General features: G+C 37.2%; 1 pseudogene; it reads left to right on the forward strand.

Annotated features, from left to right (window-relative positions):
• The first annotated feature begins 385 nt into the window (after positions 1-385).
• On the forward strand, positions 386-12,725 carry LOC133050117 (large ribosomal subunit protein eL18-like; annotated as a pseudogene).
• The last annotated feature ends 410 nt before the right edge of the window (positions 12,726-13,135 follow it).

A 13,135-nucleotide genomic window follows, 5' to 3' on the forward strand; every position in this document is an offset into this window, starting at 1 on the left:
ACAATCATTTGAAAAAGGAAAGTTTAATATAGTGAATTATTAACTATAATGAAGGATTGGAATAAGGAGGTGTTGGCTAGTAAAACATAAAGAGAAGTCTAAAAAATATAGAAATAGCAGACATAAGAAGCGATCACTGGTCTTAGAGCGGAGAGAGTACACCCTGAAGAAGGCCCGCCCCCGTCAGGACTAAGAAACAGACCTTGGCGGTGAGGAGGGCACAGCCACCACCGGCCGGATGGCAGAGGATTTTCTGCGGTGCCTCGCGGGCAGAACTTGATGGATATCTGTGGTCTAATGTGGGGCCTGTGAAAGCCGCTCACAGAGACGTGCCTGTGGCTACAAAACCAGCCACCTGGAAGCGATGGTTACTAGATGCGGCCGGATGCCGCGCACTGCGGAGCGGGGACTAATGGAGACGCCGCACGATTCAGGCGCTGCAGAAGCCGGGCAATGAAGAAGCCATCCACGCCATGGGAGCCCGCTGGTCAAGCACGCCAAAACCGAAGACAAAGCCCTTCCTTCTGCATTAACTCTCCACCCTTCTGAGAAGGCTTAACACTGCGCCCGTTGTCAAAGCGTCCAGACCCCTTTTCTCAGAGCAGACAAGTGTTAATCTGGAGCACATGGGTAATCAACAGACAAGGAGCCCGGTCTAGGTGACTCTCAACTTCTGCGTGGTCCCTGCTGCTCACATTTTACATCCCATACAGTAAAACAGCTATATGCAGCTACATGATAATGTAGAGGTGGGCTTCTTAAAAGAGATTGTATTACTTCCTTCAAATGAGAAACAGTCAAAAAAGTCATTGTACCCATCACTAGCTATGTTGATTGCTCCTCAGATTCAGTAAGACTCCACTGAATATTCTGTTACCTAAACAATAAATTGTAAGTTTAACTGCCAATAGCATTTATATGACACAGAGAATAGGGTGAGAGATGAAGAAAATTGTAGGATACAAATAAGTGCACACACACACACATAAAAAACAGTCAAATAAAATTATACAAGACTTCTATAGGCCTCATTTCTGTGATTGATCCTGGGACTTTTACTAATATCTTTGACTTTCTTCTTTCATTATCCATTAGTTATTACCTCTATTATCAGCCAGAACTTTAATTAACCAGGGTTTAAATGACCCAAAGATTCTGAGTTCTCAATTATTTCATCCTTGCAGCTTTGGTAAGCTGCTCATCCTCTTTAACCTCTTGTTACTTCACAAATAGCTAGTTCTCATCTCAAAACTTTGTGATGCAGTTTAAATGAGTTAAGCCAGGGTGAATTCTAAGTACATAATAGATATTTTGAAATTCATTCTATGTGTTTTCTGCATCAATTCTTTTTTAAATGAAGGTTACAAGAAACATATTAGAAGGTGTATGCATATCAATATTTAGCTTTTGACTTCCAAAATAACTTTAAGAATGAGCTTTATAGATCTTGTATCATAAACCCTATATTTGAGTCCTATTTAAAAACTAGAAAATATACATGTATACATATATATATATATATATATATATATATATTATATCTCAGACAGGTAGAATATGTCCAAATTGGGGTACAGTAAGATTGTTTCTTTCATCATACATTTCTGTAGTATTTCAATTTGTTACTATCAGTATGCATGATTTTTCTCATAGTCTTATGTTCGCAAATTTCTAGATTTATTACCCAGAGCACTTAACCTACCTGGAGTTCTTTTCTAATCTGCAAAATAAGAGAATTAGAATAGATGCTCTCTAAATTTTCTTCCAACTCTAATGTATATGATTCTATTTTTATAACTTCAGTTATACATCACATATGATGAATAGTGTATCTTTAAGTTATGTAAAAAGACACAATCTTTGGACTAGAACAATATCAGCTCAGATGCCACCATTTGCTAGATATATAACCTCAAGTGAGTTGCTAAATTTTGGACATAAATTTCCTGATTTGTAAAATAGGGGAAAAAAAAAAAGAAGACCTCATGCACATTAACATACAATAGGAGTTCATCTAATTGTAGTTATGCTCTTTAATCAAATAAAAGTTTGCCCTGATCCTAAGATACATCATCACTATGATCACTATGTTATGATCCATGAAAAGGAAGGAGTGGAGGGAGGAAGGAAGAAGAGTCTACAATTAAATCATGGTATGCCATTGTTGAGATCCTTTCCAATATCAGAGACGTCAACATGTGGGAGGAGAAAGATGGTTAAGTTTCTTTTTAAATCTGTAAAATAAGATAATACTGTTAATTGTTATTCACTCATCATTACCATGCTGGTTGAAAAGGCAATTCAGCAGTCATTTTTCATATCCAATTCCCATAATTAAAAATATTAAAACAATATTACAGAATATAGAAAGTGAAAAGCAAGTACTCTGTGCCTTTTATGAAAGAGCAGGATGCAGGCATTTTATAATGGATTAATTATTAAGTGTCTACTATGTGAAAGATGGAATGCTAGATGCTTGAGATAAAACAGTGAGCTGAAAGAGAAGCCCTGTTCATATTGGAGCAGACAGCCTAGAAGGGAAGAAAACTGTTCATGGAATTTGGTGATGATAAAGAGTAAAAGAAGTATTGATATTTAACAAAAGAAATGGAGGACAATTCTGTGTTATCTTTTTCTTAAAGCAAAGCATTAAACCCTTAAACAATGTGAACACTTTTCAGTATCTGTCCTGGAAATTTCTATATGTATAAAATGAAAACAGCATCAAGTTGAATCAACATGAAGCAAACAATCCAGTGACCAGGGGCAAGGTGCCATGAGGATTAGAGTAAAAAGCATTGTGAGAAAAGGAGCAGAAAGTTAAAGTATCTGTTTCCCAAGCCTGACTGATTTATGAACCTTTTGTCTTAAAAAATCTGGGGTTTTGATTCCTGACTTAAACAAACAAAAATGTGGGAAAGCTTGTAGACTTGCTTGTCTAATAACAAAAGGGGATGGAAGGTGAACCCATAGAAAAGTTTTCAGTACGGAAACAAAAATGACATACTTTAAGGTTTTAGTGTCATCTCAGTCAAGAACAAGCAGATATTCTCAAACTAGATAAGAGTGCTTATGGTAATACTGGACTAGCAACAGAGCCAGAAGGCATTTAGTCATCTTTTATTTACTTAAACTCATATCCTGAATATCTTCTTTTTTTCTTCTACCTGTGTGAGTCATTTTGATTTATCTTAAAGCTATTGTAAGGGTGTTCCTCATGGCTCAGATGGTAAAGAACCTGCCTCCGATGTGGGAGACCCGGGTTTGATCCCTGGGTTGGGAAGATCCCCTGGAGAAGGAAATGGCAACACATTCTAGTATTCCTGCCTGGAGAATTCCACCGAGAGAGGAGCCTGGAGGGCTACAGTATATGAGGTCGCAAGAGTCGGACACAACTTAGCGACTTTCACTTTCAAAGCTATTGTAGGATAGAAAGGCATTTTACCTAGTGGTTTTCATAACAAAACAAGCCATGGAAAATTTTAAATTTTATATATATATATATATATATATGAGGTTTCTGGGGATTGGTTTTCTGTATTTTCTCATATTTCTTTCAGTTCATATTTCAGGGAAATTGAGTTCACATGCTAGAAAAGTAGCTATCTATCTCTTTCAAAAGTTTTCACAGTTTAATGCATCACAATGGCTGCAAAATTTCTATCAAACCAGACTATCTTCATTCATGTCTCTTTACAACATTGTACCCTGTTTGTAATCTTGAACAACAGAGAAAGGAAAGTTGAAATGACACATTAAGGAGACTTCAATAGGTAATTCTGTGAACTCTTTTCCCTCCAGAGAGCTTACCGAGCAGAGGGACGTTAGTATAAATTTGTATAAACGTCTATACAAAGGAATTCCTCATTTCAAGCAACCTATTTGGTATTTATTCATTTGAAAAGTGCTTTACTTGTATTCCATGGACATTAGAAAGAGAATGTGCAGTATACTCTGTCTCTTGGTTCCATTTAGATTAACTTCATAAGGAAGCACTCTGTTAGGTATGAAGTTCTGGACAGTTGCTACTGGTGACATTGTAGCAACATATAACACTTAGCAATAATTTTCCCAGTAGCTTATTTTGAAAGAAAAAAAAAGAATCAGGTTTTATATGCTATATACTTATAGTTAAATAAAAACAAATATCCAGAAATTATCAAGTGGATAATTACAACTATAATGACTACCCTGTTATTTTTCCCCTGTTTTTCTTTCTGTGCATCTTTGTGTCTGATAAATTCACATTCTCTACTCTTTCCACATTCTTGTTTTCCTTCCATCTGCAATGTTTAACACTTGCTGCGGGCTCAGTCATGTCCGACTCTTTGCAACCCCATGGACTGTAGCCCGCCAAGTTTCTCTGTCCATGGGGATTTTCCAGGCAAGAATACTGGAGTGGGTTGCCATCCCCACCTCTAGGGGATCTTCCCAACCCTGTGGTTGAACCCAGGTCTCCCACATTGTGGGAGATTCTTTACTGCCTGAGCCACCAGGGAAACCCAAAAATACTAAGTGGGTAGCCTACCCCTTCTCCAGGGGAACTGCCCAGGAATTGAATCAGGGTCTCCTGCTTCGCAGGCAGATCGTCTACCAGCTGAGCTACCAGAGAAGTCTAACAGTTGCTAGGCACTTACAATGTTTTCAGGTAGAAAGAAAAATAAGAGGATAGAATGCTTTATATGTATAATTAATAAAACATAATAGTTACATAAATATTATTTAACACATGTTTATAATCTTAAAATGAGTTACATTAGAAAGGAAATAAGGAGCTTCCCAGGTGGTGCTAGTAATAAAGAACCTGCCTGGAGGTAAGAGATGCATGCTCAATCCTTGAGTGGGGAAGATCCCCTGGAGGAGGACACGACAACCCTGTCCAGTATTGTGGCCTGGAGAATCCCATGGACAGAGGAGCCTGGTGGGTTATATAGTCCATAGGGTCACCAAGAGTCGGGCACAACTGAAGAGACTTAGCACGATGCACGCAGAAAGGAAATAAAATTTCAAAAGGCAAGGAGAAAGAGGTGTTTTTGAACATAGTTATTGTGGTAGAGAAGCTTCAGGAGCACAGATTCAACAAGTGGACTCAGTCAAGTTACAGAATACAGAACTAGAATTTTGGGTGTAAGGAACAAAATTTATAACCTTTTGATAATATTGATCTTACCCGTGGAAAGAAAGAGAGTTAAAGATGAGGCATAGAAGACAAAATAATATCAACACAGTTTTAACACTGAACACAGTAAGAGTGGGAAAGTAGAAAATATACAATTCTAGAATAAACCAATTCCAATCTGTGCCAATCAATGAAGAGCAGATATATGAGAAAGTCCAGTAAGTGTTAATAGAATTCAGAAATCCCATTCCTCTCTAAGCTTTATTATCCAATCTGTCCATGGAAGGACTCTTTCACACCTGATTTTTGCTTATGAAAGAAATACATTTAGAATTTTCTCTTAAGCATTGTGAATTTAATACAGGCATTTATTTCTATTCTAACACACACACACACACACAAGTAATTAAAAAGGAACAGACTCATCTGCCTCCTTAGCAGAGTAGGCAGTGAATCAGTCTCATAAAAAAGGACAGACTCACAAAGCCAAAGAAAATTAGAACAATGTAGTGATGTTAACTAAATTTTTGAATACTGGAAGCCAAATGGGCAATTGTTACAGATTGAGAAGACCTGACCGGGAGATTCTTGTGTGTGAGGAGAAGGAGGATCAACAACAAGGTAAACATGCTTTTCAATCACCAAGCATGATTTGCTACTTAAAAATTTAAGTCTAAACTATCTAGCAACTGTGAGAATAGAAAAGCATTTTCCAATATACATGCTGTCAAATAATTTCTCCCTCCATATAATCACCAGCAGCTGCTGGAGAATGTTCTAAAGCAAAACTAGGGAGGACATAAGAAAGGAGGGCTTCCCTGGTGGCTCGGTGGTAAAGAATTTCCCGTTAAAGCAGGAGACCTAGGTTCGATCCGCGGGTTGAGACGATTCCCTGGAGGAGGAAATGGCAGCCCACTCCAGTATACTTGCCTGGAGAATCCCATGGACAGAGGAGCCTGGTGGGCTGCAGTCCATGGGGTCGCAAAGGAGTCAGAAACAACTTAGCGACTGAACAAACAAGAAAGGAAAAGACAATATATCTTTCAACTTTCTATCAGAGCTCCTAGTTTCAAGCAATCAAAGAGAATTCTAGATGATTACCTAGATGAAGAGCATTATCTGAAAGATATGGGTCATTTGTAGACTCATTGGATCTGCTGGAAAAATAAGCCATACCACTGCACTGCCCCCAAAGAAATGTGACGTTTTTCATCTCTCAAGGAGTGGTGGAGGTGGGAGTGGAGTGGGGGTTGGTAGAATGAAAAGTTCAGTTCAAGGAACCCAAGATAGTGTACCTCTAACAAAGTCTGTTGGTTAAATTGTACAGATTTCTGGTTAGAGGACCAATACCACCTTCAATCAAGTTGTGCTGAAGAGACTTTTCAAGAGTCACACCAACTGGCGGTGCTCTGTCCCTTTCCCTGATGATCCAGAAGATGAAGCATCCTGGCCCCAGAAGACAAAACAGCTGTGGCTGCTGGGACTATAGTCGAGAACAATGTGCGTGTCCAGGAAATGCCCAGACTGAAGCTGTGGGCTGTGCATGAGCAGACATGTGTGGAACCACATCCTCAAGGTCAGGGGTGAGATCCTCACCTTCAACCAGCTGGCCCCGGATACCCCCAAGGGCTGCAGCACCATCCTGCTCTCTGGGCCTCACAAAAGCAGGGAGGCATACAGACGTTTCTGCAAGGCCCAGGGAACAGCGTGGCCACACCAACCCCTCTGTGGGAGCAGAGGTTCCAGCGTGCCAAAGCCCAACCAGACAGATGCAGCTCCAAACATTCACCCAAGATCCTGCCTTGTTATTAATGATTTTGGATGTAACTCCAAAACTCTGGCCAACTCATGCGAAGAGTTGACTCATTGGAAAAGACTCTGAAGCTGGGAGGGATTGAGGGCAGGAGGAGAAGGGGACGACAGAAGAGGAGATGGTTGGATGGCATCACCAACTCAATGGACATGAGTTTGAATAAACTCCGGGAGTTGGTGATGGACAGGGAGGCCTGGTGTGCTGTGGTTCATGGGGTCGCAAAGAGTCGGACATGAGTGAGCGACTGAACTGAACTGAACTGAATAAAGAAAATGAAACAAAATGAAAAGAAAAAAAAATCACTGAAGCTTTTTGTTTTATTTTGTACAGAAAATCACTGGGGATCAGTGGACACTTCGGAGATCACAACCTAGATGACATGGCTTTCCAGTCATTTGGTAGGAAGTAAGATAAGAAAAAAAGCAATGGTTTGGGTGTAACACATGATTACAGATCTAGAGTTTCCAGCAGGATTCCAGATGGTCAAACTTCTGTAGCAGCTCAAAAGAAGCAGTAAGAACAGGAATCGGAGAGCACAGTTAACTACTAGAGTTGCTTTCAAGAATTGACTGGGGGCCTTGAGTTGCCCCTACCTATAAAAAGAACTGTTCCTTACAGTGTCATTTCTAAAACCAATGGAGAAGAGCACTTGGCCCCTTCCTTTATCCATCCTGAGCCAAGTTAAAGTTGGCCGTGGACACATTTGACTGAGACATCCTAGCTCACACATCTGCATCCCGGGTGAAAGGGTATCAGAGAAAACGAGAATCTAGCATTTTCAGCTTTGTTGTTATTGAGTCACTAAGTCATGTCCGACTCTTTTGTGACCCCATGGACTGTAGCCCACCAGACTCCTCTGTCCATGGGATTCTCCAGGCAAGAATATTGGAGTGGGTTGCCATTTCCTATGCCAGGGAATCTTCCCAACCCAGGGAATCTTCCCAACCCAGGGAGCAAATGTTTCCTGCTCAGCAGGTGGATTCTTTACCACTGAGCCACCTGGAAAGCCCAGCATTTGCAGCTACTATACAGTAAGACATTCTTTACTTTCCTACAACATCCATCAGAGAGAGAATTTTCCTAATTACATAAAAGGCTTCAGATGCTGGGCATACAGAACAGACAGCAAGTGTTTGCTTTGTTGTACTTTTATCTTTTTCTATGATATCCATGAAATAGTGGCCCTAGCACTAGAGACAGGTGAAGGGAATTTTCCTAGAGAACAACATGGAATATGAGGACAACGGTTATTCACTGAACTTAGAGAACAACCAGACAGACTGGAGTGGAAGACTTAAGAATTAAAGTTCTGGGAGAGATTTCCCAAAATTAAATTTAAATTATTCCAAAAAATAGATTATTTGACAATTTTGACTTAGTGGAAAATGGAACTGAGAAGTGTTAAACAATATGGAAAAGTTAGTCACAGAATATAAGAAACACTAAATAACAATAATAATGATAATGGGAAATTAATTCCACAAATGAATACAAGCTGTGCAAGAAAAAAGTTTTAATACTGTGTGTGTGTTTGTGCTCAGTTTGGCTCCGAATTAAACAATATACACATAGCCATAATAACTAGAAACTCTGAAGAAAGATTCAACTTGAATGCTAAAAACTGGGTTTGTTAGCTAGGAAGAGGAGATACACTTATCTATAAGAGGAACATCAGGATGTGAGAGCTGTTTAACAGAGCTAAATTTTCAGTTCCTATAGTAGGAAGCCAATATACAATATCTGAAATTTGGGGAGATAGTAAAAATGAGTTATTTTAGAACCTAGCTAAATAACAAAGAAAATGACTAAAAAATTTAAAAGTGACATCCACCGGGGAGTACAGAACTGTTGCTAGAAAGGATGGACAGAAGACTACAGTTTACATTTTATATATTACATTCTGATTTTTAAATCATTTCCAAGATTTATTTTGACCTAAGGCACACTTAATCTGTAAATTAAAATCTGTAGCTACAAAGAATTCAATACTTACTTCTAGTAGCATTAAAGTTGCATTATTTGAAAAACTATATGTCACAGTTTAGCAAAAGCTATGGAGATTTTTATATCTTTTGACTCAGTAATTCAAATAGTGACAATTTATCATGAGGAAACAACTCAATAAAGGGAAATGTTATTTATTATAGCATTATAGATTTGTGTATCAAAAAATAACTGTAAAGGATTGATGACAAGCAAATATGTTAAAATCCACAAGTTCAAACTATATTGAAAATATACTAATAATTTTAGATGATATAGTATTTAGCTAATTCACTATTTAGAAAGTGGTAAATAAAGGGAAATAATCAAGTATCCAACATGTTTTTCCCATGTAAAACAAGTGCTTAACAAAATGCTTGACTAATAGCTTCAAAGGAGAGACAACCATATATTATGTGTCAGCTGATAAAAGATACAACACATATAAAGTGTTTTTGCCAAAAGTAACAAGCTTCAATCAGATCAAGCCATACAAATAATCTAGTTTCAAACAGATAAATTTCAAGAATAAAAACTAATAGGAAAGGTAATTTATAGATTCAAAGATACTAAGGAGATACATCAAAATAAATACAGTGTTTTGACTTTATTTGAATACTGATGTAAACAAAACTCATTGCAAATAAACTATTATATAACTAGGAAAATTTGAACATGGACATGTTATCAGATAATATTAATGGGTTATTTCTAATGCATTTTTAAGATACGAGAATACTGTAGGTATGTTTAAAAGGGAATCCTTACCTTTTAGCTATATATATGTTGATATATTTACAGCAAATTCTTGGCATACATTTATAATATTCTTGGAATATTTTCTATGTAAAATAATTGAAATGAAATGTAGGATTTGTCCCTTCACTTATAATATTAAAAATTAATTGCACAAACCAAGTAGAATTTCAGATATTTCATCAAATATGAAATTCAATTAACAATTCAAACCAAGTGAAATTGTATCTCTCTCATTCTTTCCTCTTCCTTATTCCCTTCTTTTCTCTCTTTTTATACTTATTCTCTATATTCATATTTCATCTTCTTTTTCTCATATTATTTACCTGCTTGCTCCCTATTTCTTTCTCAAATAAATTTACCTATAAAGAAATTTCATTGTGGAAGTGCATTATGGATGTCCAAGTTTAGTACCGAACTTCAGAAATTTGGGTCTGTTAGTAGCAAAATTCAACTCTAACAGTAAATGCAGTATACTCTTTTTCATAGTTATCTCATGGTATACGCATAAAGACTTAATCACAATGGTAACACCAGAATTTTCACACGGTCCAACTGTTAAATAACTCAGCATAATAAATTTAGCTGTTTTCACATGAACCACTGATGCGCAAAAATAATTTCCTGCTAATCAGTAATAATGACTATATACCCAATGAGTCACCGTTACACTTTAAGAAGAAGACTGTGCTAATGTGTGAATAATTATTGACCTGATTAAGTACCCAATCTTGCTCTCAGAAAAAAAAAAAAAAAAGTGCACATCATTTAACAATTCAGCTGTATATTGTCTGTGCGATAAAAGCAAGAGGTAATTTGGATAACTAACCCACCAGCTAAATTCCATGAGGCAGTTTCCAAACATAGATGATTTTCATCTCCCTTAAACATTTCAGGAACCTACATTTTTCTCTGTTTTGTGTCCTTAATGTGCTGCCAACTATCTTCTAATTTTTTTTTTTTTCCTAGAGGCAAGGGGAAAAGAGAATTAGAGAAAATGAAGTAGATGATAGGGTTTTATCTGTCTCTCAGTTGAGAGGGCTTGGAGTTCAGAGAAAAAGCTATTACTAGTTAGTGCTACAGAACATTCCTCCACAAGGCCACTTTTCGATGCTATTAGAAAGGTAAGTAAGCCTTTTTTAGAAAGAAATGTATAGATTCCAGCTATTTAGCAAAAACCAAGTTGGAGTGTGATAAAGAGCTAGGAGCTGTTATTTGAGGGATTATAGTTGTCTCTGATCAAATTGTTACTTGTTTGTTTCCCTAAGATTATCTGCCATTAAGTACAAAGAAAGAGCAGTTTTGCTCTCCTGAAATGTCTTAACATTGTTAGTCAGATCAGAGGTATAAAGAAGGGAAGAGGACTACAGTCTGGAAAAGATGCAAAGTTCTTCCTTTAGTGAAAGAGCGTGTGAGACTTGAGTGATATGTTATTAACCGCTGGGTAAATAGACTGGGTCAGAAAAGCTTTCTGAAAAATTAAAATGAGAAATAGCTTGGATTCTGCAGCAAATCTCTTGAGAAAGCATCATAACAAATTTCATTAGTGTATACCACTATTTAAATTTTTCAGTTCTACTGGGAGAAGGGGAATTAGTCCAGCAAAGCAATGTCCTTTCCTTCAAAGGAGACATTTGTTTATGACCCGATATGAAACTGTCTGTTTATCGCCCAAACTACACTGGGGCTAGTAACAGTAGAGAGTATTCCCACAACTAACATTTAACCAAAACAACTTTAATGATCCTCATAAGCAATACAGGGACCTTTCAAGAATAACTGAAAAATAGCTACAACTCTAAGAAGGGTAGAATATTTTCACTGAAAGATGCATTTAGACATAATCAAAGTGGAAAACAATAAAAAAAAATAGAGCCATCTTTTTTCTTTGGGGGGTGGGGTGGGGAGGGTAGTGTGGTTTGTATAGCATTTATGCCCCTTTCAAACCATTCACTTTCATTTTAAGGGGAAGTGTGAGAATAAGCTACCTCAAGATACCTCAGTCTACCTTTGAATCAATGAAGTAATATTGAGTTTTGGTGTCATGAGGCCAGTATTTCTATAAGTTGTTTGTACCTCAATATTAACTCCAGACTTTAATCATTTAACCTTTCAACTTCTTCCTTATGGAATGGTATTCTCTCTCTTCATGCCATGAGAATACCAAGTTCCTCACTGTACTCTATTACTGAGCCACTGAGAAGGTTCTGCTCACTTCAGACTGTAAATAATATTTCTATGCTATAGCACCAAATAATAATCATTCTTCATTCAGATGACTTTTGATCATTAATAAAATGAGTATATAATGATCATTATGCTCTGTTTAGAGAAGCAAATCATTATATAATACACTTTAGAATAACTTCCACCCTAAATGATTAAAATGCAAAGCTGCAATAAATAAGAATAATTTGGGTTATCAAGAAAATTTACTGGCCTGAAATTATTGTATTCCATTATATCATGTAAATTACTGCTATATCAACATAATAACACTTATTATAATGTTTATTCCAATATAGATTTTTCCATCTCTAAAGAGACAATATGATATTTCTTCTTCTGAAATAGACTCATCCATATTTGGCTGGTTTGGATCAGGCAAGAGGAATTCTGAATGGTGCAAACATAATGTTAGATGAAGATATTATAATGTTTCTGTTCCCAGAGGTGAAGTTTATGTTTCTCTTGGATTAATTCAATACTGCAGAATGCAGGTTATAAATACTCATAAATAGAGAGGATTTTACCAGTCTTCCCCTGTCTTCTCTTCTCTGAGCCCCCTCTTCAAAGTTGCATGTCAAGAGAACTAAAGTAGGTATCCTGTTCTGCTGCCCAGCTGTGTCTCTGGATTCAGACAGTTCATAAATAATATCTCACCTCTGAAAGAAAAATATATCTCCCTTATTGACACTGAATTAATATTTTTGTTCCCCATCAGGTGGAATCACTAACTTGATGAAGTTTGTTTTCATGGTGCTACACAGAAATAAGAGGTTACTTCCCACCTCTCCTTCTGAAGGCCAGAGTAAGTATGAGACTCCTGTGTGATGACATATTTTCAGGGGACAGCAACATTTACTGCAGTCTAGAGCAAGCAAGTTGGGTGAAGTATTGTTTTCAGACACACTAAATTGTCTGACTCTTTCTGACCTCATGGACTATAGCACACCAGGCTCCTCTGTTCTCCACTATCTCCTGGAGTTTGCTTAAATTCATGTCCATTGACTCAGTATTGCTGTCTAACCATCTCATACTCTGCCACCCCCTTCTCCTTTTGCCATAGGGAAAATATGTCAGTTTGGAAAAAAAAAAAGAAGAATCTTCCATTGCACTTTTTTATTTAGGATAGGGTATTCGCTTGTAATGATAAGTCAGATTCTTCAAAATACTGTTTGCTCCACCTACTTGGCAAAAAGTTTTGTGAAATTTAAAATTAGAGAAATAGTGAAATTAAAACT

This window comes from Dama dama, chromosome 31 (assembly GCF_033118175.1).
Source record: "Dama dama isolate Ldn47 chromosome 31, ASM3311817v1, whole genome shotgun sequence".
Lineage (NCBI taxonomy): Eukaryota > Metazoa > Chordata > Mammalia > Artiodactyla > Cervidae > Dama > Dama dama.